The following is a 26,220-nucleotide window of genomic DNA, read 5'->3' as shown; positions in this document are numbered from 1 at the left end:
TGAATAAGAGTCAAATAAAAGAAATATGGTGAGTTTTGAAAATGGCATACATCAATAAACTTATGTAGAGAAGAATTAGACTAAACTACATATTTCTGAAAATTGGTGTTTTCTTGAAGGTGGCAGAGGATAGTTTTTTTAAATGCCAAACATGTGCCGAGGGGGTACACATATACATGCGATCCATAAAAACATGTACATGGGGACAGTTTTCCAGGGGCTAATTAATTACACTTCATATGCCCATGGCTCACAAATTATGTCAACAAATTACATGTAATCTGCCTAGTAGAGTGCACATGTACCAAAAATACACCTGGGGTCTCCCCAAATTTTGGCTTGTTTTTCCAAGATTTGGGCCTCAGTCGTACCCATACAACCCACCCCCAGGCCTGAGCGAGCAGGATAAAACACCCAGTAGTCTGTAAATCAATGCATGCCCTAATGAAAATTCACCAATTGATATGGGGCCATTCACCTTCCCTCTGAGATGCACACCTTCTTCTTAGGCCTACTGCTTTTCAGTGAATTTCCATAGGCACCCCCCAGCTTAATTGTTAAAAATTATATCTCTACTATACTATAAACATAACAAGGCATGAAACTAGCCTCCATGTTGGATTCCGCTTAGGGGCACTTTCTGACTAATAGCGAGAATTTCTCGCCAAAGTCGGACTTTTCTCAGACATCGGAAGCTGTCATTTATTGAAATAAAATCAAATCAGGTTGAATCTTGCCATACGTTCGCCGCATTCACGCGTTTTCTAACATTTCTGTGCAAACCAGGTCTCCTCGGCCGGAACTTGAAGGTTTATGGGGGTATAGATAATTCGATCGTCGTTTACCTTCAAAGTGTGTTTCATAGAAAGCTAATGTTGTTTTTCTTAACGAACAAATGCACAGTGAAATAAATATAATTTTATATCAGTAGGACCTTGCAAGATTTTATATACATTATCAGGCCCATAAAAAGCTGTTTCAGTTTGTGTGTACATGTATGTGTGTGTTGGGGGGGGGGGGTCAACTGAACAACAATATTCTTTGACAAGAAAAAATATTTTTGAAGGAGGACAATCCTAAGTTAGATTTATTTTCTATTGCGTAGTATTAATATAGTCATATATTGGCAAAATTATAGGGGCGAAAGGAGGGGACACGTCTAAGCAGGTGAATCTTCAATACAGAGGTGGATTTGACCGGGGGGGGGGGATAAATGTATAATAGTTAATAAAAAATATTATATAATAAAATAAAGCAGATATTAGCAGAAGTAAGTTCTGCATGAAAAATGTAAGATGTATTGGAAGAAAAGGAACTATACACGGGGAAATGACTGGGCTCTTTTTTTCTTTTTTTTTTCTTTTTTGAAAAAATTCAATGATGGTACAGAGACACCAAAACAGAATCATACAATTTAGAGGACGACAATTTGATTCTAAAGGAGGGAGGGGGGTGGCATTTTTTTCTAGTCAAAATGTTTATTTTCATGTCATTGACTGAGGACAGATTATTTATTTCCAAGATGATTAGGGAGTTTTTTTTTATTTCTACTACACCATAAGAAGTGGGTAGGATAAAATAAAGAAAAAATGAGAAAATTAGAGTGTGTGCGGGGAGCAGGGGTTCGGGGGTTACCACTCAAAGTCAAGAAAGTTATTTTCAAGGACAGATTTTTTTCTCTCCAAAATCTGCCGCATCTATCAGAATCAAATAGTTGTCCCTTCAGAATTACGCATCACGAATTGAATCCTTTACTGTTGTTGTCATGTACAAATTCACACTTTGTAATCATGCACATGAAGAAATTAATAGTTTATCACTTTGTGTATATGTTTGTGTTTATATGTGGTTGTCGCTGTGAAATCAGCGCGGGGCGGGGCTCAGGAACTTCAATGTAATGACATATACATAGTAAATTAGTCTATTAAATGACTCCTAATCTAGCTGCCTTTGCATTTGTTAACTGGGCTGGAGCTGGGTTTTGGTCAAAACTAATGCCATACGTGCTATCATTCTCAGTGGAACACTGTAATAAAATCCACAAAGAGTGAGCTGATGAAGTTAGTTTCAGCTTTGTAAATATTAATGGTGATGTGAACATGCCAAAATATATGTTTAGAAATAATTACCCTTACAAAATATTCAAAACATCCAAATCACTTATATAATATTTTGGTGAATTTTTTGAACTTGTTATTAAACTTTAGAACTGTCCCATTTCATTATTGTATATCTGTATGAATCCATCTATAAGAAATAAGTCTCGCTATCAGGATAAAATATATACATGTACTTGTATATTTATTATTTTGCAATAAATGTAATACTTAATACTTTACATGTATGTAAGTAACACACACTTTCCATAGACGAATCAGGGATTTCAAGGGGGGGGGGTAGTAAAAAAAATTAAGTGACAATAGAAACTCATAATACTTGTTATTAAATTAAGTGTTAAAGCATAAGTTTTATCAAAACTTTCTTTTATATTGAATATTTTCCCCCTTTTCCTTTTTTGAAAGGGGTGACACCCCCCCCCCCCCGGATAATATGCCACTGTCTTCAAGACTGCTTATATATATATATATATATATATATATATATATATATATATATATATATATATATATATATATATATATATATATATATATATATATATAACCCATTGACACTGCTGACTTGCTGACTTATAGACTAACCGGTTGCCAATATATTTTTCATAAGTTCAAGTATCTGCTAGACTTCTTTTTACCAATAGAAGTAATAAAAATGCAAAGAAAAATCGTATGTCTTATTGTTATACAAATACATGTACATATATTTCACAATACATTTTGTTCATTTTTGAAAATCAAAGGTTAGTTTTCCATGAAATGTTGTTCTCGTACATTGAAGGTAAACGACGATCGAATTATCTATACCCCCATAAACCTTCAAATTCCGGCCGAGGAGACCTGGTTTGCACAGAAATGTTAGAAAACGCGTGAATGCGGCGAACGTATGGCAAGATTCAACCTGATTTGATTTTATTTCAATAAATGACAGCTTCCGATGTCTGAGAAAAGTCCGACTTTGGCGAGAAATTCTCGCTATTAGTCAGAAAGTGCCCCTAAGCGGAATCCAACATGGAGGCTAGTTTCATGCCTTGTTATGTTTATAGTATAGTAGATATATATTTTTTAACAATTAAGCAGGGGAGTGCCTATGTGAATTTCCTCTGCAACTGACCATGTGTCTTACGTAGGTTCGCATTTACAACTCTGTATATAAGCGTGATAGTGACACCTACATGTTGCACATCATTTATTTCAGCAAGCACTCTGCTACACTGCAAATGTGTCCCATAATTATTCTAATCATTTTTCTACATAAAAAATCACATCAAACAGGGGATATCTCAATTCTTTAAGAAATTTGACAGGGTCTTTAGAACGAAACTAACCCCTGCCACCTGAACAACAAAACCTGCTTGAAAAACATGCAATAAACAAACTAAATTTGATCACATATTTTGTAAGTTTTTCTTTGGGAAAACTTCCATTACATTTTGGGAAAATACAGGCATATTTTCAATTGGGACTGGGGCCAAATTTCGGCTCCAAGTCGGCTCTAAAAAAATCACTGACTGCACATATTTTTATCTATATACAGAACATCAAATGCTCGTATTTATCCTTTCTTTTCCTGCTGCTAGTACATGTACCCGTTATTGATTTCTTACCTGAAGCCATTTGAATGTGTCTTGTCAGTGACCCGTGATTGTTAAACAATTAAAGTGTAACTCTTATAAAAACAAAATTTTAATTATGAGATTTTTTGCATTCAATCAATACAATTTAAAAATGATTGATATTAATATCAGAAAGAAACACCTTTGAATTATGCTCATAACCATTCCCCAGTTTACATGTATTTATAAAGTTTTATTATTCTTCATTAATTGGTAGTTGCATTATATGAGATCTGAGATCTTACGAAATTGCAGGTTGAAACTTTACAATTTGGATCCGACATCTTTTAAAGTATGCCAATGCATGTTTGTCGAACAACATTCCTTTGAACAATTAACAAAGACTGGTTAAGCCTTTCCCTGAGTTTGAACACTGATACGTTAATAAATGAACTGAGCAGATCCAATTTTTTTTACATTGAATTTAAGAGTAGCAAATTTTAAACAAACAACCGACTTAACAAATTTTAGTCGATAGTCAATATGATTGAATGATAGTCGAGTACTCGAATATTCATTGACACCCCTAATGAAACCATCAAACAGAGTTCAAAGATACTGTCACATTTTCCGTGTATTATTTGTAAAAAGTACTCTATTAAATAGATGTTTACATGCAGTCAATTTTGAGGATGTAATTACAAAATATAATATAAATAGGGATTAATTAGGAGTTTTTTTTTTTCATGATTTCACAAAGGAAATGCACATAACTTATACATGTAAAAAATTTATTAGGGATGGCAATGGTCAACTGGGTAACCATATCTAATCAGTCAGAAATATAGTAACCGGTTTAGTATGGGATGACAGGTTATGATTTTCATAACCGGTTGGTTGGTATTTTTTGCATAATATGTACTTTTTAAATAATATACCAGTATACATATTTTCTTTTTAAAAATTACCACTTAGATCATGTAGATAGCATGTGTAAAACTAGTCTCATTCAAGCAGATGCTCGACTGTCTCCATAAACTCCTGCTCATTGGAGTTTACGGAGACAGACAAGCATCTGCTTGAACGAGATTAGTTTAAAACTGAAAAGTTGCTATCGACTTATTAAATTATTCACAATATACAGCCACTGTGAAAACAAATCCCCATTATTTTGTCATTACAGTAAAACATGCTTATAAGTGCCAGGGACAAATAATTTTGATTCATTATAAATGTATTCATTTTTCAGTTTAGTTTTCAGTATGTTTTAAAACCACAGGGAATGAAAATCACTTCACTATAAATACGCTTCAATTCCTTATTTAAGTCTGTTCGCAGTAAGCGTGTTTTACTGTATAACCCAAATACCACTCTAAGTTTACATATCCCAATCATAAAAAATTCTATTTTCTAATTTCAAGAACTAATTTTTTACTAAACAATGTTTTACATGGTAATTAATCTAGTTCATTATCTGTAATGGTAGCCTAGTTGTAGGGCATTCATTTTGTAATCAGGAAGCCTGGGCTTGATTCTCATTTGCTGTGTCAAACCTAAGATATAAACATACAGGTAATGAAGGTTCCTTCACCAAGCGCCAAGCATTAGAATGAAAGTCAAAGGTTTTTCAGAGACCTTAAAAACCTCACAGTAGATGTTGGGACAATAAAGAACCCTCACTGCTCAATGGGCCTTAGTGCCAAGTATTAAGGTCTATGTTTGAAGCCCTTCACCAGTATGTGGTAATGTCTCTATACGAGAGAAAAATTCTCAAGTAAGATGTAAAACAACATACAATCAATCAAAGTGTCAGTAAGAAGCTAATCCTTACGTCGCAGGTTCGAATCCCACAGCTTGATGTGGAGATAGGTTCCTCGGATGAAACCATATGAACCGAGGTTCTGTGTCACAGAAGGTGCTGGCACGAAAAAGATCCCTCACTTCCCAAAGGCCATAAGTGTCAAGTACAGGTCTATATTTGCAGACCTCCACCAGCAAGTGGTGGCATAATAATATGACTAAAAAAAAATTGAAGGGGCAATAAACAAAACACAAATCAATCCTGCAGTCTTATCACAGAAATAATTCAAACTTTTATGTATAAATATATTTCCAAATTTCTTTTGCAATTTAACTGAGTGACATTTTTGAGATTTTCCAATAATAATAATACACATTTACTAACTGGGTTCGAGGGCAACATGTGTTTTGTCGGACCCAAGAACCAAACTGTTTGCCTGAGGCCATTAGGCCGAAGGGAAACAGTTTGGTTCAAGGGGTCAGCAAATTGCATTTTACCCCGAGAACACGGTCAATAAATGTTTTGTTATATCTTTTACTTTCTTTTTTTGTTTGAAATACATGTATTTTGTAGTGGCTTCCGTGATGTAAATTTCCTTTACCAGCACTGAGGTAAAACTCTGTCAATTCCGTAACTTTCGAACACCAACGAATGCAAATGAGATTTAACTAATCCCGCGCATACTGTAATATGTAAGCAGTCCAATGATCTCATCGACATGTTCAATATCTCACTTTGCGGTTCAACATAGATTTTTTTATGATTGCTCATAAAACCTTGGAAATGTTAGACATTTTGAGTGTACACTGGTATAGATTTATATAAGAACAAATCTTTAAAGGTATAACAAATTATAATATTAATTAAGGCCCTAGTTATAACAGCTATTCATACTTGTTGAAGAATATATAACAATAATTACCATTTTTATACATGTAGTATTTTAGATAGTGTATTGTTGAATTTTTGCATTTTTTTTGTTTCAATAAAAAAAATAAGTCTTGGTGAAATTACATGCTCTCATGCATTTAAATATAAGGTAAAGCAATGGGGATTTGACAATGTCATGTCAGGGCTAACAGACAGAGACTGAACCAATTAAAATAGATAACATACATCAGTGTTTGTGCGTACATTTATACATTTGCTGGCATATACATGTAACATCAGTGCTGTAAGCAGCTGTTAAATTTTAGATAAGAAAAATTCTAACCTTCATTTCCATGGTCCAAGCCAATCATATATTAAAATGTCACCGTGAACTCTTTCATCACTCGCTACATTTATCACAGAAAACTCCGACACAAGACTGTTCATCGCTGTTAATGTGATCGTCAGAATTTCCTCGTAAACAATTTGCGCAAGAATATATATATCCCTTTAAAACTAATGCTCCCTGTACACAACCAAGGATTTTATGTGCTTCGTAGATGTGGATTAAACGTGCATGTCTACATACGGCTCGTACGTTAAGAAAATGTACAACTGTCAACTTCACATATTTTCTTCTCATTTTCTGTCTGTAATTCCGACTTGCATGGCTACTTCCGGGGACGTACTAAAGACTTGATATACTAAAGAACCTGATATTCGACTGATGATTTTTCAAAAAATAAAATAATCAGATTGAGTGTTATGCAAGATTTATTTTTAAAAATTATTGATTATGAAGCATTATGCTATACTAAACTACACTTTTTTTTTTTAAATATTTGCCAACAAAGCATCAGATCAAGTCACGTTTTTCGTATAACGGGTCTTTAGTGTCTTCTTCCCACAATGCCGCTCGTGATTGTTTACATCCAGGTTACAAACAAGAGGCCCCGATTAAGACTCTTTCTATACGGATGCATTTGTAAATGTTGATTTACCTTTACTTGTGTAAATAACTTGCATTTATAAACGATTTATATAACAGAAAACAGAGAAATCGAATCAAAACAATTTATTTAAAACACAACAACTATCTAAAACCGTACAAGCATGTGTTACGATGCCCTAAAAAGCGTGGCTGGTTTGTAGACAACTTGTTCCTGTACGATTCTCGAATAATTATTATATAAAATAGAATAAAATATAGCACGGAGCTTGTTTCTCTTTATACCACATGACAAGATTTAATATGTTAGAAATTATGTCATTCAAACTTTTTCATAATATTTTAATATTTTTAGTTATCCAAAAAATACTTTTATGACCTGCTGTCCCCTGAAATAGGGGCCAGCCCCTTTTTTTGATATTATCTGAAAGCTCTCGTAATTACACACAACTTTTATTCTATATGTCTTACCAAATTTTTATCAGTTTAAAAGTTATTTAACAAAAAGCAGCAAAATTTCATGGAAAAATAATTCTTAAAACTTGCCGTCACATAGCTTCCGAACTTAAAAAAATTAGCCTACAATTTTAATGTTCTGCGCATCTGCAATGTATTAGTTACAAGTTCTCCAGTTTTCATGCAAATATCATGTGTCGTTATTGAGAATTCTACTGGACAAGAGACCCTCCAAATATCGATTAAAGGGCAATAACTCATGAACGGGGGTATATATCAAAAATTTGAAAAAACCGTTTTTAGGCAATAATACATTGTATCTACCCTGAAAGTTTCATAGCAATCGGACAAAAGGTCTCTGAGAAATCGCCTGCTGAAAATCGGCGGGAAAAAAAAATAAAATAATAATAAGAAACAGTAGAATAACAGTAGGGTCTTCCGAAGGAAGCTCGGAAGACCCTAATAATCTTAACCATCAGAATCAGTAGAAGGTCTTCCGTTGTGACGGAAGACCTTAAATAGAATACATTATAAATATGTATATAATAATACAGATAATCCTGTTCTCTGGCAAAAGTATAGAGGAATTCGTAACGAAGTAGTCAACTTAGTACGAAAAGCTCGAAATGATTATAAAATAAAACTGGCCTCTCAACTTATAGATAAGACTATTCCCCCAGGCAAATGGTGGCATATTGTGAAATCTGTCTCAAGATTTAAAAAACAGAATACCTCCCCTCCTCCTCTTAAATCTAGTGATGGTAGAATACTTATTCATCCTTTTGATAAAGCTGAAGAATTTAATACTTATCTACAGCATCACAAAGTTCTCGAACTTCCATATGCTGCATATTCACCTGATCTTTCTCCTTGTGACTTTTTCTTATTTCCAAAACTAAAGGAAGCTCTATCTGGAAGGCGTTTTCAATCGAGGTCAGCGCTGGGCTCAGCTATTTTTCAGTATTTATGGAGTATACCACAAAAAAACTTATAAAAAAGTGTTTTTTGACTGGATTAAACTACTTCATCTCTGTATTAAATATAAGGGAGATTACTTTGAAGGAATGCAATAAAAAAATTGAATTTCCATTTTATTTTTGTAGCTGTAATATCGTTTGGACAAAAAATATTGAACGCCCCTCGTATTGTTTAAATCAAATATCCTACGTGTAACAGGTAACGGTGCCAGATTATAAACCATCATATCAGTAACAGGTATCAGATTATTAGGCAAACTACCGGTAATTGCTACCAGATGATTAAAACAAATATACCTATAACAAGTATGAGATTACAAAACATTCTGTATGTAACGGGTATTAGATTATAAGGCACCCTACCTGTAGTAGGTGCCAAATTGTAAAACACCATGTTGATTTCAGGTATCAGATAATAGAGCACCCTATCTGTAACAGGTGCCAGATTATGAAGCAACTTATTGTTGTCAAGTAATAGATATTTAACAACCGTATTGGTTACAGGTGTAGATTTGTGAGCACCCCTATTGGTAACAGGAATGAAATTATTGAGTTCTCTAATGTCAGATACCAGATTATATAAAAGCATATTACGTTTACATGTAACTGGTACAAGATTATAAGGCACCCCATCTGTTACAGGTACAGATGATAAAGCAACTTGCCTGTTACAGGTATCAGATTGTAAGTCATCTAAGTTGATCCAACCATTAACAGGTACCTAATTATAGAGCACCATACTTATAACAGGTACAAGACCATAAGAAACTTGTAATGAAGGCATCTGCTTGTAACTGATGTCAGATTACTAAGCAATCTAACAGGTAACAAATTAATATCAGATCAAAATATACAAGGCACAAGAGAATAAAGTAGCGTACAAAGAATCATAAATGCACTTTACTGTAAAGCACCTTTTTGTTACAGCCGTAGCGTAGGCTAAAAATTCGAAGGAATATGGATTGTTATATACATGTACTACATGTATTAAAGTGAAAAACTATTTTTTATCGTTTCATTTACCGGTAGATTAATTATTCGTGCAATTAATTGGATTATATATTGTGTAGATTTCTGGCATGCATATATCTGGTTATAAGGGGAAATAGGTGAAAAGTCGTATACTCAAAAATTCCGTTAATCGGTAATTGATTGGTTCAAAAAATTATATTTGATTCGAAACCGTAAAAGTGCCTATACCTTTATGAGAGTTATTGAGTAGCGTTTTAAAAAATGAATATAACAATGGCATAATATTTTCTATTTTATGCTAGGTGTGGTTTAATAATCTTCTTTCACTTCAAAGTAAATTGCATTGATTTCCAATTATTTAAATAGTTACCAACCTGCTAACGTGAAAATAAACCGTTTTTTTGGTTAAATTTTTGAAGAGCGACTGAAATCACCGATGCCGATAACTTATTTGAATTAATTATTTTTCGGATTATTTCTTTATCTATAATAATTGAACTACACTTGCATTTGAATTATTAAACTACACTTACATTATCTATTTCAAATGAAACCGGCATCAAATTGTACTTTTTAATTGTTTTACAGATGTTAAATAAGTCTGTCTTGATAAATTCTGAAAACGCCATTTTGAAGAGCGACTCAAATCACTGATGCTCATATCTAATTCAAAATAATTATTTTCCTTAATATTTTCATGTAGAATTATTAAACTACACATAGATTGTCTATTTCAAATGAAACCGGCATCAAATTCCACTTTTTACTGCATTTACAGGTGATAAATATGTTAGTTCTGATAAATTCTGAATTCGCCATTTTGAAGAGCGACTCAAATCACTGATGCTCATAACTAATTCAAAATAATTATTTTTCCTAATATTTTCATGTAGAATTATTAAACTACACTTACATTATCTATTTCAAATGAAACCGGCATCAAATTGTACTTTTTCATTGTTTTACAGGTGATAAATATGTTAGTTCTGATAAATTCTGAAGTCGCCATATTGAAGAGCGACTCAAATCACTGATGCTCATATCTAATTCAAAATAATTATTTTTCCTAATATTTTCAAGTAGAATTATTAAACTACACTTACATTATCTATTTCAAATGAAACCGGCATCAAATGTACTTTTTAATTGTTTTACAAATGTTAAATAAGTCTGTCTTGATAAATTCTGAAGTCGCCATATTGAAGAGCGACTCAAATCACTGATGCTCATAACTAATTCAAAATAATTATTTTCCCTAATATTTTCATGTAGAATTATTAAACTACACTTACATTATCTATTTCAAACGAAACCGGCATCAAATTCCACTTTTTACTGCATTTACAGGTGATAAATATGTTAGTTCTGATAAATTCTGAATTCGCCATATTGAAGAGCGACTCAAATCACTGATGCTCATATCTAATTCAAAATAATTATTTTTCCTAATATTTTCATGTAGAATTATTAAACTACACATAGATTATCTATTTCAAATGAAACCGGCATCAAATTCCACTTTTTACTGCTTTTACAGGTGATAAATATGTTAGTTCTGATAAATTCTGAATTCGCCATATTGAAGAGCGACTCAAATCACCGATGCTCATAACTAATTCAAAATAATTATTTTCCCTAATATTTTCATGTAGAATTATTAAACTACACATAGATTATCTATTTCAAATGAAACCGGCATCAAATTCCACTTTTTACTGCATTTACAGGTGATAAATATGTTAGTCCTGATAAATTCTGAATTCGCCATATTGAAGAGCGACTCAAATCACTGATGCTCATATCTAATTCAAAATAATTATTTTTCCTAATATTTTCAAGTAGAATTATTAAACTACACTTACATTATCTATTTCAAATGAAACCGGCATCAAATTGTACTTTTTCATTGTTTTACAGATGTTAAATAAGTCTGTCTTGATAAATTCTGAAAACGCCATTTTGAAGAGCGACTCAAATCACCGATGCTCATAACTAATTCAAAATAATTATTTTCCTTAATATTTTCATGTAGAATTATTAAACTACACTTACATTATCTATTTCAAATGAAACCGGCATCAAATTCCACTTTTTACTGCATTTACAGGTGATAAATATGTTAGTTCTGATAAATTCTGAATTCGCCATATTGAAGAGCGACTCAAATCACTGATGCTCATAACTAATTCAAAATAATTATTTTCCCTAATATTTTCATGTAGAATTATTAAACTACACATAGATTATCTATTTCAAATGAAACCGGCATCAAATTGTACTTTTTAATTGTTTTACAGATGTTAAATAAGTCTGTCTTGATAAATTCTGAAATCGCCATATTGAAGAGCGACTCAAATCACTGATGCTCATAACTAATTCAAAATAATTATTTTCCCTAATATTTTCATGTAGAATTATTAAACTACACTTACATTATCTATTTCAAATGAAACCGGCATCAAATTCCACTTTTTACTGCATTTACAGGTGATAAATATGTTAGTTCTGATAAATTCTGAATTCGCCATATTGAAGAGCGACTCAAATCACTGATGCTCATAACTAATTCAAAATAATTATTTTCCCTAATATTTTCATGTAGAATTATTAAACTACACATAGATTATCTATTTCAAATGAAACCGGCATCAAATTGTACTTTTTAATTGTTTTACAGATGTTAAATAAGTCAGTCTTGATAAATTCTGAATTCGCCATATTGAAGAGCGACTCAAATCACTGATGCTCATAACTAATTCAAAATAATTATTTTCCCTAATATTTTCATGTAGATTTATTAAACTACACTTTGATTTTCTTTTTTGAAGCTAAACCTGCATCCATGTTAATTTCCTTAAGTTGGTACAGACCGTGAACTAGTAGCTTCTGATGGAATTCTGACGAGCGACAGAAATCACCGATGCTCATAATTTATTCATAATAATTATTATTCGATTTTTTTCTCTAGAATTATTAAATTAACCTTTTATCATATACTCTTTGTCATAACTGCATCCAATTTTTAAGTTGTTATAGATGGAAATATAATTCTGGTAGGTTATGAAATCCCCTTTTGAAGAGCGACCGATTAACTAAATAAATTTGAAATAACGTCTTCCGATTTTTTCCCTAGAAATATTGAACTACACTCAGATAATCTACTTTAAATCAAAACTGCATCCCGTTTTACTATTTAATGTTGTAACAGAAGGCATACTAGTCGTTCGTATAAAGCAATTGAACATGAAACCGTAATTTTGAAGAGCGACTTGAGTCACCGACGCTCTTGATTTGTTTAAGATAATGTTTCTTCAATTCTTCATATTCAGATTTATTAAACTCAAAATTTATATCAGCTACATAAAATTAAAACCACATCCATTTTTTTCTCTCCCTTTTCTTTTTTATCATTTCGCCGGAGAAGTGGTCAACCACCCTGAACGTATTTAAAATTATTATGTCGTCATTATTTATCTGTTCAGAATTATTTTCCCGTTATTTAATTCATCTGTTAAATAAAAAAAAGGTCGGAATGAGATAAGAATTATCACTTTATATTCTGGTGAAATACAGGTATTTATGGTTCATTGAAGACAAAATACAAGTGTATATAATGAAGTGGTTATCAAAACACACTTCACACCTTTCGTAAAAAATGACCACGGGGAGCTGTGTTTGTGAGTTATTAACATACAGGTAATTGTTGACACCTGTCTAAGATAACGCCCTGGGCATGGTTCACACCTGTTGAAACAAATGACTGAGAGATTGTTAACCGTAGCATGTTTTTCCCCCTTCTTTTTTTAAAAATATGTATTCAATTACAAATTTTTTAATTAAATTTGAAGTCGTTTATTTCCTTTTAGAAAATAAATAGATTTTAGAAATCTAAAACATCATTTAATAATCCTATACGAAGAAAATTCAATATTAAGTTTTAAATAACATATATAATTGTTTTGCATACTTTTAGGATTAAAATAAATAAATAAAACACTAAAAGCTAAGACTGCGGATACTATTACCGTGGATTTAAAACCAGTAGAGCACCGCTTTGATTTGAAGCGACTAAAATCCCCAGGCATGCGCAGAGGCCAGCGATTTGAGTCGCTCTTTTCCCTATATATTCTATTAAGAGCGACCCTGAGCACTAGCGACAGAAATCACGGTTACACCTGTACCAGAATTGCCGAGTACAGTTGCGGATGATAGCTGACAGCCACTGTTGGTCAATAGTGTCCTTCTAACTAAGGCTGTTCAAAGTTAATTCTACGTTTAACGTCACCTCTAAAGTTCAAAACCTACGGGGGAGGGAGGAAAAAAATAAACAAATAAAAATTTTAAACATTTGTGAATTTATTCAAATTAACCTATTCAGTACGTTACAAAAAGTATTGGATATGACATCTAAGTGTAATTTCCTAAGCAGAGTTTTCCCTTAGTATGTACATGTATATTGGTTTGAATCATTCTGTGGGCAAACAATGTAGACTGAATGTACAGGAGAGTGGCTTTTAACTGGCCTCGTGTGTCCTTTTGATTAATATTGCCACACTTTCATGGTATTCTGTAGGAAAATGCTTCTTCCTGTGGGAATAGTTGATCGATATCTACAATTAAAATTATGTTGACAGTATGTGATACATTCTAAAACTGAAAATATCTCGAAATTGAATTCTGCTGTATGTTTACTCATACATGTAGTACTAGATCTACTAGCATTTAGTTTTGAAAGTGTAAATACTATATTTGGACCATAGCTGTTAGATTATTTTATCTTGAATTCCACACATGACAGGATTCTTCACTTCTCGGAATACCCCAATCACTTTCTTTACTCTCCTTCACTTGAAAGGCCTATTTTCTCTAAGCTTATCCCTGCTCAAATGGCAATGACTAATATTATCTTTCCCTAAAATTGTTGCCATTTGTAGGTACATGAATGCTACATCTATGAAGAAATCAATAATTTTTATGTTCCTTTAAATTTTCACAGAAATATTTTAAGATGAAACTATTAAATATAAAAGTCCTTTGGTATAATCACGAATACAATTTAAAAAAAAATAAATTAAATTAATCTAAATTAATTTAATTTAAATAAATCTAAATTAAAGAAATTAAAGGGATAATCTTTCTTTTCTTCCTTTTTATGGATGGGAAGGGGTTTATTACAAATGCACAAATAGTCAAGGATTTGGTTTTCATAAAGATCAAGGCCTCTAATCCCATTTTCCCTTAAAATGCATTGAGATCGTATCGTTCGTCATTTTGACGCTCTTAAAGATTAACTTCAAATTCACGTTACGTCAAACTTTTAATTGAAATCGCAAGAGTTGTCTCACCCAATGTGTTTTATGTCTTTAAGTTTACAGTTATGCAACGTAGTGGGTTATGAGAAGAAAAACAATAAGTTACATCAGGAATGTACATACTAAATTTATAGGTCGGACAAAATGCACTAGAGACAATGTCGAAGCATATTATATAACTATAATATATTGTAAGGAAATATTATCTATAGATGTATTTAAAAAGATTCAATCGTAAACTATACCCAACGACCAGTGTGTCTGCACCCAGAACCGTATGTGAGACAATGATCTTTTGTTCCGTAATTATATTTTTTTTTTTTACATAATTTATGAAGTAATTTACACAAATAAGATATGTTTCCACCTTGGAGATTCAACCATTAATCAATTTGTGGGAATATATAATACTTTTATATAACTTTCAGTTATGACAACGTAAAAAAAAAATATGCAAGATTCTTTTTTTTTTTTTCGTAACATTTCACTTTGGATTAAGTCTGTCTATAAAAAATAATGGGATAAGTATATATATATATATATATATATATATATATATATATATATATATATATATATATATATATATATATATGTTTTTCTAGCAAATGTTATCAAAAGTCTTAAAAGACTTCATTAACAATTATCTAGTCTATTGATAAATGAACGCAAAGAATTGGCTTCTCCATTTCAAACCAAACTTTTAACGTTGCTTTAAAAGGAAAAATTCATTGTGTATCCTCATGTTATATTAGGCGAACATTGGCAATGCAATATTCAGAAAAAAATTCCATACCCACGTAGGTCTCCATTTTTTAAGAAATGCAATATAGACATCAAATCATCAACAAATGAAATATCTAAAATAAACACTTTCTAAGTGCTAAAGTACAATAAAACTCAGTTATAAATAACTCTGTTAAAAGGAAATCTCGGTATAGGATTTTTTTTATGAATCCTTACATTATGTTTCCGAAACGGATATGAAAAGTCTCAACTATAAGGCAGGGAAAAAAGTTCCCAGTGACTATCTTATAACCAGGTTTTACTTTTTAAGGTCGAGCGTATAGAAGATTTGTAAGTAAAGATTTATTTTGCATTTATTAGATCTCTTTTCTTTTAAATGATATTTAAATTGTAGCAGCCAGAATAATCAATTGACTAAGATGTAATGATAGGAAGAGTTAGGATGAGTTCTTTTAAAAACAAGGAGAGAAAATCATGTAAAAACGTTTGCTTTTTAAATTAACTAAGCCTAACTCTCCCAAATATTTGCATGATATGAAATAAACTTATCGCCTATCAACTCATTCTTAAAATCTCAGAACCCAGTGATTCAAATACAATTCAAATTAATTTTTTTTTCTTACATAATATGACCTATCATTCAAGAATCCTTTTTTTCTAATTTCCGTGAAAAGGGTATTGAACCATTTTTTCTTTATTATGGAATAAAGCAATGTTTTACAGTTTATCCCGCTTCAGACAAATATTTGGATTACTGATTTGATAAAAGCTAATCACATGAGGCTCTGAAAATTTCCGTGTTACGTCTCTGTCTGTGTTAATATTAAAATCGGGCGTGCGATATCGTTCGAAGCGACGATATTGTAAATAAAAATGGCGGCTAAGAAACGGTTTGCGCAGACGACTGAGGTAGAAATGATTGAGAATAGTTAAAAAATGAACTCTGAAAATTTGGGCTAGGTATCGGCGGGAAATTTCGTATTGCGATATGTATTGCGATATTTTCAATGACAGTTAAAATGTTCTTTTTCTACTTATAAGCAACGTGTGTAAAACTAGTATAAATTAATTGTTGCCAAAAAATTGTTGATTTCACTAGTTTTGGAACAAAATGCAACCATACCACAGTAACCTTACTGTTTGGTACTGTTTGGCACGATTGGAAACGTTTCTGACATATTTAATTGTATAATTTTCTTATGAAATCTAAAGCCCAAGCAGTTTGCTGGTATATCGGTACTGGGAAAAAATGTATCGCAATACGATATTTTTGGTTAATAAATCGCAATATACCAGAATATCGATATTATTGCGCAGCCCTACTGAAAATGCGACATCAAAACATTTTAAGGTGGTCCGATCCTCAGGTTCTGAAAATCAGCTTTTAAGTAATTGAAAATGCTCACAAAATGTCTCTGATTTCACATAATAACATGAATTTACCCATGGAATTTCTTCAAAGTTCATCATTATAGTTAATCATATTATATAGGGAAAATTATCAAATCTCAAATATATTTTCAAGAAATTCGAATAAAAACTCCAGCTATGCATTTTCTAATTGAAAATTGGTCAACAAATATGATTTAGGATAGAAAAATATTGGTATCCAGGCATTTGGAGAAAATTGTATCTTTTTTATGCTTATACAGTATTTTAGTTCCTCTTTTTACTTCAATTGTGGTATAATACATAGTGTAAAAAGTTTGTGCTATCATTGCTAAACACATATCACTTCTAATTTCATACCATTCTAATAAGCAGTTGTAACTAATGCTAGACTAAAGGAAATTCAATTTCCTTAAAAATAAATTCATTTTTTTTCTTTTGTGGGGTACAAATGTCAACTTTTTACAAGACCGTTTCTAAGACTTCAAAGAACCTTGAATCATATTAAGATGCATAAAATGGAAATTGTTGCACGAAAAGATCTCAATTTCAAGCTTCAATTTGAGACTTTTTAAATAAAATAATAAATTTAAGAGTTATCCTTCCTGCCTGAAGATTGGATATCCTTAAGGGATTATTTAAAGGAACAATCCCAGGATTGTGCATTTGAAACTTTTGACGAGGTGCGATTGAATGAAGTGTTGGGACATTTTACATAGACACTAGGAAACCAGACGGAGGGAAATATAAGACATCATCGCTTGAAAATATCCACCATGGACTGAACAGGTTTCATAGATCACCACCTCATAAAAAGGCATTCGACATCATTAAGGACGCTGCATTTCATTATACAAATCAAAATTTCAATGCGATGATGGCCGAGCTGAAGAGAGAGGGACTTGGAACTATAGTGCACTTTACCGTGATTGCAGAAACGAACAGTATATCTGAATATAGCAACACCTAGTGAATATTGTTCAATAAGATTCATTTTTATATCAGGCTGTACTTTTTCAGGTATATAAAATTTAACTTATTGATCTTGTATTCTACAAAACTAAAATTTATTTGTGTGTGTTAGGTGTAGGGGATTCAGATTAAGGAGTCAGGTCCTGTCAATATAGAAAATATAAATTTACCATTGAAAATATCTTTGCTTTGTTGTTGCAGACGAGGTGGTGAAAACATCTCCAACTGACAAAACACACATTTGTCATTAAAAAAGATATAAAGACAGGGTTGCGATTTGTGACTAAGGGCCTTGACAAGCTGAGAAAAAATCACAGAGAAAGAGACAAAGAAAATATCTCCCTCATTATGCCGGAGACACCAGGTAAATTAAGCCAAACTTGCCTTACCCTTCACTAGCAATACTGAAGCCAAACTTGCCTTACCATCTACTAGCAAAACTGAAGCCAAACTTGCCTGACCATCCACTGGCAATACTGAAGCCAAACTTGCCTGACCATCCACTGGCAATACTGAAGCCAAACTTGCCTTACCATCCACTAGCAAAACTGAAGCCAAACTTGCCTTACCACCCATTAGCAATACTGAAGCCAAACTTGCCTTACCCTTTACTAGTAATACTGAAGCCAAACTTGCCTTACCACCCACTAGCAACGAAGCCAAACTTGCCTTACCATCCACTAGCAATGCTGAAGCCAAACTTGCCTTACCACCCACTAGCAACGAAGCCAAACTTGCCTTACCATCCACTAGCAATGCTGAAGCCAAACTTGCCTTACCATCCACTAGCAATTTTGAAGCTGCACTGTCTACTAACAACGATGGAGATCAACTCACTCTCCCTAAGGCTTCGCCTTGTCCAATACGGATTTCCATTTCACACTCTGTATGATTCTGTATTAGGTCCCTAACTGACAGTGTAACTAATACATGAAGTGTTTCATAACCAGTATTTATATTTTTTTGATTAATTATTAGTAGAGAGTCAAACAGGTTGTGAAATGGAAATCTGTATTGGGACTCAGCTTCGCCTTGTCCAAACCGTTCACGGTAGCTCAGTCGGTAGAGCACTCGCTTCGTGATCGGGAGGTCCTTAAAACCCGAGGTCCCGTGTCACGGCAGGCGTTGACACGGTAAAGATCCCTCACTGCTCAATGACCCTGAGTGCCGAGTAAAGGTGAAAATTTGAAGCCCTTCTCCGGTATATGAAGACGTCTCTATATGAGTGAAAAATTCTCGAATGGGACGTTAAACAACATACAATCAATCAATCGCCTTGTCCAATACGAATTTCCATTTCACACCCTGTATGACTCTGTATTAGGTCCCTAACAGACTTTGTAACTAATACTTCTAGTGTTTCATAACCAGTATTTATATTTTTATGACTAATTAATATAGAGCTAAAATTAAGTTGTAAATAGAAAGGTAACATTCAATGTAATTTTATCATTGGAGTTTCTGATAAACATGGGTATATTGTTACTAGTTTCTGATAAACATGGGTATATTGGTACTATATTAATAGTTGAAAGAATGAGGAAACGGATTAATATAAGTTGTAAAAAGTTGTTTCCGAATCCTGTATGTATTATTTATTGTGTACATATGATGATTTATTAAAATGAAATAAAGTTTAAAACATTTCCCTTTTTTCTTGCATTCCTTTTGATTTAACTTGCTTATTCGATACTCAACCAGTGTATTCACCTTTACATTGATGTAGGGAGAGGTCTATTAGTCCTGCTGACCAATCCTGTTCTTTGTGAATAAAATATTGTTTAAATTAAGAGTATTTCAATAAAAGCGGTTAACATTATTTTTTTTGATAACAGCAGGTTTACATTTTTGATTTTCCATTTCAGAATCGCTAAAACTCTGGCTTTAAAGAGTAAGTAGTATCATGATGTAAATTTTGAATTTACTAGGGGGAGGTAAATGCAAAATTTACAACATGATAACAGTTATCATGTTGTAAATTTTGCATTTACCTCCCCCTAGTAAATTCAAAATTTACAACATGATAGAAGATTCATCTGAATGCCAAGTAATTTTTTTTATCAACTTATCTGTAAATCAATGAACCTTGTACTTTTGAGAACTATTAAAATGCCCTTTATCTGAATATAGTCGTGCTGAAAATATTTAATGATTTAAATTATTACATATGTAACTATATTATGTAATATCATTGCGTAAATATGACTCACTAAGGAGGCGAATTGCGACAAAATTTAACTTCAGATAGGTCTATCAGGAAATCTCTTGTTTTTCATAGTTTTTCATACACACCAGTCAGTATTTGTCTGCGGCACCTCTACAACTTTTTCATGTAGAAATAAAAGATGCGATATATTGTTAATAATTAGCCGAAGACTTGGGCGAAAGCTTTCACACATTTATTCGAAATACTTACCATTGGTTATGATTACATGTAATTAAGTATGAAATAATGATCGTTAGCCTTCAGTAAGTGTTTTTTCATGCAATAATTCTGATAATTTGAGTATTACATGTGTTTGATTAAAAATATTTACAATTGATGCTAGTTCATGTCAAAAGCGAAAAATATAAAAGCACTAGATGAGTGCGCGGGAAATTGAATTTATACCACTACCGACAGAAAAATTCCAATAATATAAATTGTAGTTTCTACTGACAGCTTACAGGCTTATAGCAGGAAGATACACTTTGTTCAAAATCCCGCATTTAGTTTTGGAGCAGAAGTAGATGTACGTCCCCCCCCCCTTTTTTGTAAAAACTTGAAAAATAACAATTTCATTAATTGACATTTTTCATTTCCATCAAGGATAAAAGCAGCGATCTTTTTGCTTTTAATGCCCTATGTATAGACCGAGTATTTGATACAAAAGACTGTATTCAGAAAAAAAAAACTGAAATGTATTGATTAAAGCACAAAATTTTAACAGCTCATATTGTATTTGAACAATACCTTATTCACCAATTTTCTCTTTTCATGTAAATTTATTACGAAGTACAAATTGTATGTCGGGTTCTTTGCCACTATCCTCTTAGTGAGGAATATACAAATTTTACCGATAAATTTATTAGGAAAACCTTCTAATAGTCTTTCGGTATATAAATATATTCGCAACTTATAGTGTTTTCAATGATTTACCATTATTTCAATGACCATTCACACGAAAGTTTTTTTTTATGTTCACGCAGCCATAAACGCCTCGTTTTTCTTTTTAACATCGGGCTCGATGCTATATGATGTTCTAGAAGTTTCCGTCAAAATTAAGATCAGTGAATGACAAAAATAATTTGCATATTTCCCTTTTAAATCGGTTATCACAACTTATTTCTTATATAGCATTTAAATCAGGTTTTGATTGAGTAATTCAGTGATGACATTTTATGAAATAAATCAAAGATTGCTTGTTGTCAGTTTCATTAAAAGTTGCCAGTAACTTAGATCCGCCAAACGGAACCGCCACCGTACTCACGTTTTTGCTATTTCATGGCTGTGTATAGAAACTGAAAGTAGACTTTTAATTTAATGTACGATATTTACTATGCGAGTGAAATCTGAATATAGTTTACGGACATCATCTTGTATCTAGTGTATTCATAGAGGAGTTAGTAAGAACTCTGGTACACCCGTTTCGGAGTTTATTTGCAAAATTTATTTAATTATAAGTATAGATTGTTATTTCTTCCCCGAGTTCTAGCCAGAAGAATTTTGGTAGGATCTGTTTTTGAAGAATTTAAAAGAAACAAAAATGTTTCTTCATAATAAATATAAATCTAGTTTATATCCATTACTGAAATAACCTTTTTAACATATTCTTTTTGTACTGTTATGATCTAGAAATATTGTAACATTACAATTTCCAGAGTTCATAGATCGATGAATATTGAAAATTTACAAAGTACAAAATTAAGTCCCTTGTCATAAATATCATGAACACTTAAAAACACTAATTTGAATGAACAATAACTTATTGGACTTTAGGTACAACTCATAAGTATATGATGCAATGAAATATGGAAAAAACGAACAGTATTCAAGCTCATAGTCCATTCAAACAATACAAATTGGGAGCAGAGCAAACACACGCCTCCAAAAACATCTGAGGCGGGATCAGGTGCCCTGGAGGAGTAAGCATCCCCTGTCGACTTAGGATTATCTAAATAAATATACATGCATGTAATATTGCAGTGTATGATCTGTTAAACTAAATTTACTTCCAAAAAACGTTTAGACACGTATTTCGCTTCACATGTTGTCAAGCACTGGCACATTATGAAATTACAACAGTTTACATGTAAATGTCGGTATGGAACAACTTTGTCAGAGATATTTTGTGTTATGAGTATCGGCATATATTGTTGTCGACCAGATAATTTAACTATTAATTAGTTCTTTTTTTTCTAGCTTTTTATCTTTTTTTTTTTACTAGTATGAACGTTTTTGGAAATTTTTATACATATTGATTCTTTTGTCTTATCCCACCATTTATTAACATTGTCACAATTTTCTAAACTTAATTTGTGATGGTTCCAAAAGTCATGCAATGTTTTCTTGAAGTCTTCCCTTAAAATGTTTTTACATTCATTGCCCATGCCCCTGGGCCTCGTTCAACTTCCTTTAATGTAACTTTATGGAAATAAGATCATGATCACTAAGTGGAAAATGAGTGATTCTTGTATTTTTGACTTTGTATGATAAATTTTCACGAATATGAAAATAATCAATTCTAGACTTTGAATTTACACATTTCTATGAAATGTGTAGCATTTTTTCCCCTAAATTTCTATCTCGCAATATATATACTCTAGTTCATAATCTCTTAAAAATGTATTGAGGTCGTCTTTGCTAGGATCATCTTTAGCTGGGACTGAATGCCTATCCACATTTTTATCTTTCGCGGAGTTAAAGTCACCACATACTATCCTATAATCTAATTTATTAAGGACCAGATTTGTTGGAAAAGGATTTTCTTTCATTCACAATGTTGGGTGCATATATTTTTAGTCCAATTTTTATTGTAATTATCACCAGGCATATTTCTATTCCCCGTCTATCTTTGACGAATTTTACTCATTAATTTTTAATAATTTTTTTTTTAAATAAAATCCCAGCGCCACGTTTAACTATTAATTTGTGTGGAGAAGGGATTTCTAGCCTCTGAGAGAGAAAAGAAGACTGCCCACTTACTGCGTATCTTCCTTGTATTCAAGAATGGGAACTTCTTATTAAAATTCGGGGGAAAAATTAAAGGTGAAATATTTTTAGAATCTTGAGTTCATAAAAAACGTGATATTCAGGTTAAGTGGATAAGAAACTGAGATAATTAAACTGAGGAGTCTTTCATTGAATTTTTTTTATTTACTCGGTCCCTTTAATATCTTTGAAATGTCTTTTCCTTTAAAACAAACTAAGGGAAATGAAGAAAAAAGGCAGTTTTAGGTTATTCATTGCATTTCATTACTATTAAATATATGAAATTGGACAAATGCATATCTAAAAATAATTAATTTCAGAAAGCTTACCCTTGACTTAGTAGTCAATATTAACTATATTTGACGAAAAATTGTTTTTTTATGAAAAGAAAATGCTTTTGGATATCTGTAGAAGACTACAAAATAATTTTCAAGAAGCTAATAGTATCAAACATCTTTTCTATTTGTGAAAGTGAATATTTTTAAAATGTTATAATAAATTGAAATCTGTGAAACGGGAAACCTATTCTCAAATAATGCAAATGATTTTTCCAAAACTAATAACAGAAGTATATAAACCTTCATTTTTTTCTCATTGACATTGCAAATAACAATTTAACAACAAAAATCGACAAGGAAATTGCAGCTCATGTAGTCATGTTGCAATAAAAAAAACATCTAAAATGTTTTGAAGATGACGTACATCTCTCAACAAGCAATGATTCTTTAAGGACAGATGATCGTTAGGCAATTATTTACACACTGAATTGTCAGCTGATTTTTCTGTTTTTCTCGATCATGACAAGGAGGGTGTGACCGGTTGGCAGGGCATGCTCACTCCTTCATGGCACCTCATCCCACCTCTGATGTTTTAGAGGTCTGTGTTTGCTCTGTTCCAGGCTGTATTGTTTGAATGGACTTTTGAGCTTGAATCCTATTCGTTATTCCCAAATTTCATGATCCAAACAAAAAAAAAAAAATGCATGGATTGCATGATGTTCATTTTTTAATATATTTTGATTGTAAATATTACTCAAATATCAAGAAATTGTCAAATTTCTATGATATTCAAATTTCTACCTTTTTGTCATCAACTTTCTAAATCTATACAATTTTTAAAATCATTTTATATGACATTGTGAAACTTTATATCACATTATTGTGAAACTTTGAATGAAAAATGAAAGTCTGTGCGGGTAAACTTATTTTACTTATTTAACAATTTCAAATTATGTTTCTAAACATGATATTTGCTACTTTCAGTTTCTGAAGCAAACTGTTAAACAACGAATAAAAATGGAACTCGTATACTTACTTTGTCACTGGTCATTCGCAAAATTATTTTGTTAAAAAATATTCTGATTGTACACACAAGTACTCTGAAGTAGATATTAAAAAGATGCTCGAGTTTCTGATTGACAATATCTATGTGGCTTTTGGAGACCAGGTCTTTCAACAATCTCTTGGAATTTCTATGGGCACCAATTGCGCCCCGTTGTTAGCAGACCTATTTTGTATTTATACGAAGCAAAATTTATTCAAAATTTTATACATGAGAAAAAGAAATCTCTTGCTGTGGCCTTCAACTCGACATTTAGATATATCGACGACGTATAATCAATTAACAATACTTATTTCCATTCATATGTCGACACAATATATCCAAGTGAGCTTGAAATAAAAGATACAACAGAGTCTGACACATCTGTTTCATATTTGGATATTTTACTAGAAAAAGACGTTAATGGTAATCTAACAACCAAGCTTTATGATAAACGTGATGAATTTAACTTTCAATCGTCAACTTCCCTTACTTTTGCAGCAATATACCCTTATCAACTGCATATGGGGTGTATATCTCTCAGTTGATTCGATACGCAAGAGAATGCTTTGAGTATGAACAATTTTTAAAGCGAGGTAACGTACTGACAAACAAGTTGATGAAACAAGAGTATCAACAGTCTTGTTTAAATTAATCATTTCGTAAGTTCTATGGTCGATACAATGACTTTGTCAACAAATACAATCTAATCATTAAGTCATATGCTTACTGACGTTTTTCATACAACATGTAATTGTTAGACCATTATTTACACACTGAATTGTCGGCGGATTTTTCTGATATTTCCCGATCAGGACAAGGAGCACACGGCAGGCGTGAACGGTCGGCAGAGGATGCTCACTCCTCCATGACACCTGATCCAACCTCTGATGTTATGGAGGTCCGTGTTTGCTCTGCTCCCGATTTGTATTGTTTTAATGGACTTTGAGCTTGAATACTATTATGTAGTCTATAAATATCCCCTGTATAATCTATACAAACGCAAGCAGTTCATAACACGACATATTCACCGGATTTGAAGCCGTATTCACCGGAGGGTCAGTGCGCGTGCAGTGGCATTGTGACGTCACAATCAATACCTCACACAACGTTGAAAACAATGGTTGCAACAACCGGAGCTAGCTGAATATATGAGCAGGAAAAATTGTTTCGCAAGTCTATCACAGGATTATTTTCTTAACATTTCGATGTCTTACACACAGCGAAAAGAAAACACGGAAGTTATAGGTTGTAATCTGGACATTTGTTATGTTTCTACGACAGAAGTTCGTTAATGAAAATGGAATCGTCAGGCGGCCTTCAATGTCTTATTCATTAAATCCTGACTATATAATAAAACAATTATGGACTCTTTCGATGGTGAATATGGTTTGTTATTCACCGGAATAAATATCAATATTGACCGAAGCGAAGCCGAGGTCAATATTGATATTTTTCTGGTGAATAACAAACCATATTCACCATCGAAAGAGTCCATCATTGTATTGTTCGTTATCTCCATATTTCATATTCATTCATCCAATTCATATTCATGTCAGATATCATTTGCACGTTCCTTTTTTGCACGTGT

The sequence above is a fragment of the Saccostrea echinata genome, unplaced genomic scaffold (assembly GCF_033153115.1).
Source record: "Saccostrea echinata isolate AGI-Se365-2 ecotype Australia unplaced genomic scaffold, CSIRO_AGI_Sech_v1 ptg000009l, whole genome shotgun sequence".
In the NCBI taxonomy this organism is placed as follows: Eukaryota; Metazoa; Mollusca; class Bivalvia; order Ostreida; family Ostreidae; genus Saccostrea; species Saccostrea echinata.
This window is presented reverse-complemented; position numbering follows the sequence as displayed.